This window comes from Montipora capricornis, chromosome 12 (assembly GCF_036669925.1).
Source record: "Montipora capricornis isolate CH-2021 chromosome 12, ASM3666992v2, whole genome shotgun sequence".
In the NCBI taxonomy this organism is placed as follows: Eukaryota; Metazoa; Cnidaria; class Anthozoa; order Scleractinia; family Acroporidae; genus Montipora; species Montipora capricornis.
The window spans coordinates 17789387-17796057 of NC_090894.1; positions in this window are offsets into that span (position 1 = coordinate 17789387).

Consider the following 6671-nt stretch of genomic DNA (forward strand, 5'->3'; position numbering starts at 1 on the left):
TTCAACTAGTACTTTGCCTCGTTCATAGCTACATGCTACGAAAAGAAGCGGAATATTGGATCATCCGTTTCCTTAGTGTTTCGTTGATAAGCATATTACCCTCAACCTCAAAGCCTGACTATAAGGAATGCTGCGTTTGAAGACCTTTGAAATGAGGTGGGTGTGCTGAGGTCCGGTGTGGGTATGAATGAGTATCAGTAGGTTTCTGATAAAAATCAGTGTTCTATGAAGCGTACCCAAAATATGAGACGATTTTCCCACTCTTTTTGGTATACAAACTTATCTTCAAATCTCCCCGTGTAAACGTTGGCGAAGTTGGGTGCCACTCTGGTCGCCATAGCTGTTCCCTTGATTTGGATGTAATGTTCACCATTGAAAGTAAAATTATTGAGTATAAGCTCGACAGAGTCTTAGGCGTTGGTCTGCTCTGGTTTGTTTTCTCCAGTTCTTCCTCAACAATACTGAGTCCTTCGTCAATGTCTATATTAGTATATGGGCTAGACACGTCCAGTGTTGATAAGTAACACCTTTCGGGTAGCTGGCCCAAGGCCCGCATTCGTTTGATGAAGTCTGACATGTCTCGTATGTAAGACGGGAGCTTTTCTGCTAAAGGTCTTAAAAATTCATTTAAATAACCGTCCAGGATTGTTGACTTTACGTATCTTAAGGAGCATGTAGAATGTAGGGGTTCTCGATTCCGCTGGTTTCAGAAGTTTTGCTATTTCTTCTTCTAATTCCCCGCTGTTTTTAAGTGTATTAATGCCTTGGTTTCTGAGCTGTTCGTGTTCTGGAGTTAAATCATTTTCTATCTTGTTGTAGTATATTGCATTGTCAAGTTGGCGTTTAGCCTCCTTTACATAGTCAATGGAGTTCAGAATCACTGTGGTCCCGCCCTTGCGCGCGGGTTTTATAATTAGGTTAATCTATCTATAGCTGCTCTCTCGCGTTTGGTTAGATTGTTTTACTGAAAACTTTGATTGTGCGACATTTCGTCACTGGGTAAAAGATGAAAATGTTACACTGGTTAAAAAATATTATTGAAAAAAGATCTTGAAATCCCAACGTTTCGGCCACTAACATAAGCCTTCTTCAGGGGTAATAAAAATATACAACGAAGTGACAAGTGTATTTAAAATCGCGTAGATGCTAACAGAATATATTATAAAATCAGTTCTTATCCAATAACGCCAAGGCCTACACTGTGTCTTACGCTCCTTTTGGTCCAACTGATGAAGTATGGATGGTTCGTAACCTGGGCTGTCTGTTATTTTGTCTATGTTCTCCGCAGTGTGATAATCTTTGAGAGTTAACGTGCAGGCAAAGATATCTATGTTGTGGTAAATTTTGTTTTTGGTTTAAAAGTTCATTTTTTGTCAAACCAGTTTAATTTTTTTAGAACACTGCCCATTTTTACATATTGGATATCTTTCTGTAATTACTTTTATGTGAGTATGTATAATATAAACTAGAGAAACCATTTTAAGATTATTATGATGGATTGTTGTCTCTGATGCTATCAAAGACAATAATAATAATAATAATATTATTATGTATCGCATGTGAACAATAATTTTTAGTGCTTGGGGTTAAATGCTCAGCTTAGCGATGAGGATTAGGCACTTATTTCGAATGGTTAGCTTTCACGTAAGGTTAGGGAAACTGCCTGCATTTTAGTAATTAGGGTTAAGCTCTCAATTAGGTTTACACACTTATTTAAGCCGGTTAGCATTTCAGGAGGTGTATGACAATTGGAGACTGCCTACAAATAGCGCTGATAAACAGTATTTAAATCTGTAAAGCACCCATTTCAAATAGCGCTCACATGGTTCATATGGGATTGAAATCTAGCACTTCACATTACACTCTATTCAGTCAACATTAATGAGGCCTTGTTTGGGGGGGGGTCTGAATAATCCATAATCCTGCATAAATTTTGCCGTATCCCAATTTTGTAAAAAAAAAAAACTTAAAATAAAATTATAAAACAATCTACTTATAGTATACGTAACCCTTAATACCCTTTTGTGTCACGTGAATTGACTTTCTCACTGTATATCAGGTATGTCAAGGGTTGCATTTCCGCAACCCTATTGAAACATAGGTAGGTGGTAGGTAGGTAAGCGCTTTCCGAGCCAATGACCCAACACGCCGATGCTTATACCCGGTTTCCGTAGCATTAAGCGACTAGGAGTATTTTTAACTCCCCCCTGGATGGGATACTAGTCCATCGCAGGGTTACCCCCAGCATTACGCCGGTACCCATTTATACACCTGGGTGAAGAGAGGCACCGTGGGAGTAAAGTGTCTTGCCCAAGAACACAACACAATGTCCCCGGCCAGGACTCGAACCCGGACCACTCGCTCCGGAGTCGAGCACACTTACCATGAGGCCATTGAAACATAGCGGTGGTTTAACTTACATGTAAGCAGTGAACTTTGAACAGGTGTATTTATGACCATTTATGAAAGCTGTTTCAAGGTGAAGACAGGCCAAACATCGTGACTCCTATTGGTCAAGAAAGGAAATTTAAATACCAGGGGCCGGTTGCTCGAAGCCTGCTTTAGCGCTATCCGTTGGTTAAGAGGTATCAAAACCTATAGGTTTCCATGGTATTTAATGCCGGTTAGCGCTAACCGTGCTTCGAGCAACCCGAGCCAGAGCTTTGCTCTAACGAGTATATCTTTCAAAGACCTCCCTTTTCGACATGAAATTAGGGGAGGGTTTTTAAAAAATTCTCTTAGTAAGGGATGGTTTTGTATAAGATGCCTTTGTTCGTTGGAATATGTTTGAGATTAGGCACTGGTAGGCTATATTCTGTAACAAATGGCAAATTTTTTTGACCCTTTTTTTGTTTATTTTGTGACATTCTTCAATGTTCGCTAAAATTGACTTCACATAGAGCCATGTTTAAAAGGTTATCTGGATAACCTCTGTGGCGCGGTCTTTGTTGAATAGTGCGATGTGTTCCTCAAATTTTGCTTTTGAATAGTTAGTTCTAAGAAGCCTTAGGGCTTCGCCTTTGATGAACCCTTCCTGACGCCTGGAGCCGGGGGAAAAATCTCTGTCGGTTTAAGTGTCTTGTACCCAAGAATCATTATTTCAGTATTTGAAATCTCGTATTGTAGCGTAGTAGCTAGAATTGCCTCTTCGTTTATGTTCCACAGAGATATGATGTCGTCAATGTATCTTTTCCAAATTTACGGAGTGGCTTGTAAGGACTTTGCTTGATGATAACTCAACTGTCTGAACTGTCGCCATGAAAGTTTTAGCAAAAGATACTGCTATTTTTGTTCCCATTGCGGTTCCGTGTGATTAGTTTTTCCCGTTGAAATGGATAAGGACAAGAGTGACAAGAAGCTGAATATAAACGATCTAGACATTGCGAACACGGAACTAATCAAACTATTAGGAGTTCACATAGATGATAATCTCAACTTTACTGAGCATATTAGTAAATTATGTACCAAGGCAAGCCAGAAAGTCGGAGTACTCTCTCGTCTTCGAAACTTAATACCCTGCAAGGCTAAGCTACTATTGTACAAATCTTTTATACCACCCTATTTAACTTACTGCTATTAACTTGGCATTTTTGCAAGTCATCTGACAAAGAAAGCTAGAACGAATACAAGAAAGAGCCCTAAGGGTGATATATAAATCCCATTCTGATACATATGAAGAACTTCTACGACGTGCTGATATACCTTCTTTACATAACAGACGGCTTCAAGATATCACAGTGTTAAATATGGAGAAACCAGTCGATGGTTCCAAACTGGGTCATATTAAACTAGATGAAACACACAACCAAAGCATACAAGTTTCCAACATGGCGGTCTACTCACGGGCAAACCTGCTTTAATGTGCACGCGTAAAGAACAACCGCTGAGAGATAAATAATAATAATAATAATAATAATAATAATGATAATAATTTAATTCTTAAACGCATTTAAAAATCTCAATGCTTTTACAATATATAAAAATGATAAATAAAATAAATAAAACAATTATATTTACATGTATTAATAAATAATAGAAAAGTAATATACTGAAAAACTCATGAAATCAAAAAAGTTAGTTACTAAAAAGATAACACACAGCACTTATGTACAAAGTCAAACATGGTCTTGTACCTGATTGCGTTTCCGATCTATTTGTTCGCAAAAGTTCTACAAACTCGCTGCGGAACATTGACTTCGTATTACCACATTTTAGAACTACACGCTACGGCAAACACTCTGTTAGATATCTTGGGCCATTCTTATGGAGATTCCCCCAGTTTACCCGTTTTTATAAAAAAAAATAATAATAAGAAAACTGAATCTTGCAGACATTTTAACTAACAACTGCAATTGCTGTAATCTTTGTAGCCAATAGAATCATTTAATTTTTTATTTTGTTTTATTGGTACAATTTTATTTTGTACATAAGTTAACACAGGATCTCTTATACTCATTACGTCTTCTACCATTTTCCTGTAAATAGTCAAATTCTATAAGTACCATAAGTTGATTAGTGTAGCTATTTTATTGGTGTCCCCAATTAGTCCATCTGGGCTAAACACATTGACACTTAAATAAACGTTTTACTTACTTACTTACTAAGGCTGTTCTTTCAAGATAAGTCTTAGCATTTCTCTGAGAGGAATCAGGAAGTGAGTTGGAATCGAAGGTTTATTTTCATGGAAGGTTCGTATGTTCTACATACAATGGCGATTCCTTCCTCCTGCAGGATGTGGTATCTTTGAGGCATTATTTTTTATATTTTAGCAATAGGCTGAAGGAGGTAATCAACAAATGGTGACTTTCGTTCAGCGGACTTCAGAAGGGCCTTTGCAGCCTGATATGATAGGTCTCCCTGTATTCCAAGTTTCGTACGTATGTGGGCCGAATTTCAGTCAACCTCAATCTGACTCGGGTTTTTCTCCGGATACTCTGGTTTTCTTCCCTCATCAAAATCGCCTCTCAGTCAATTACATCCGGCTGAGGGCAGATACCCTCGAAGGGGATAACCTGTGGTATCGTTCCCTTTCACTGAATTAAATGAATAAAGTTGTAGAAAATTAAATTAAATTAAATTAAAGACTTAGCGACTGACGACTACTACTGCGGCATTGCGGGCTCGGAATTTTGGCTAGGAGCACGGGAGGGGCCACTGGAGATAAATATTTGTCGTTCTTCGTATGACCTTTACCTCTCTTTATAACCTTTGATCCATTCTTTTATGGAAAAAGCAATCTATGTGGTAATGACCGAGAATAATCAGTAAATTTAAAATGAGGACGCAAATAATCCGTTATCTTTAAATTTAGTGGCCAATAATCCGTATCCCTTCTCTAAAGTTTTGGAAACAATCCTTGTTTTTACTTATCGCAAAGTGAGGCATTCGTAAGTGTTTACATAGTTGAGGACCCTTCAGATATTTGAAAATAACCTGGTGTATCCTGCCAATGATAACGCATCCTTTTAAGGTAACATGTACAGTCAAACGCTAATTCAGTCATCATTTCTTAGAAAGATCAGAAAGCAACTGATCGCAACAGAACTCCCATTTTGTAAGCAATGCATCCACGACTTCTTCACAGTTCTCCTTCGATTACGGTCTATTACCATGCTAATCAATTTCCAGGTTATTGTTAGATTTCCGCTATTTAGTCTAAATTTTTCTTGAAAATATCTTTTTTTGGCTGCATCCTTAACTCAGTTTAATTTATTGTTATAAGATTTATAAACGTTTCGTTTATTTAATAGGGTTTTTACGAAGAAAGTTAGTTCTGATAGTTTTTGTCGACGCTTAATTAAATTTAGAATGGCGTTGGATATCGAAGGTTTAGCAGACTGTTTTATATTTACGCAATGGCACGTGTTTATCGGACAGACTAACATGGATGACGTTATTGGCCGTTCTTACCCTTGGCTTGTTCCTGACGTCATGGCGCCCATGTTGGTGTACTGAACAACAGCAAAAACGTCTCTTGGGAAGTTGGCTCTATTATTATGCAAAACACGCGCGACATTTTGCTTTTGTTTTGTACACCAACATGGCCGTCTAGTCACGTGAGTACAAGCCAAGAATATTAGAGACACATTATCCGTCCAGACGAATTATCCGTCTTTCGTGTTATTAGTCTAGTGTAAAGACGGGACGATCTACATGAGACGCATGATCCGTCTGGACGAACTTGGGCAAACACTTGTTGTTCGTCTGCTTTTTCTTCTCTAGTTTAAAGACGGACACAATACGCATTATCCGTCTAGACGAATAATTTTCGGTTGTGCGTAGTCAATTGTTCTTTAAGCGCATTGTGCAGATTGGCGCAGTCAGTAGATGGGTGTCAAAAAATGCATCCAGCTATTATGTTCATTTTACCGATCTCAAAATGAATGGCCATGTGAGCGAACGCGGGAGTTCAGGGATTCAAAGCCAAAGCGCTGGCACGCCGCGCGACAAGAGAGTGATATCCACAACATCAGTCTCCCTGAGCACCAGCAAGACAAACAGAAATACAGACCTCCCAAAATGACATAATACTTGTTTTTTTCCGAATCTACCATATAAAATATCCAACTGTATGCCTGCTTCCAGTTAGCTTTCCTAACGCCTTGTGTTCAATAGAACTCAGAGCTGAATTGACCTCTTACATTCTTGCGACTAATAAAACCTCGTTTCGA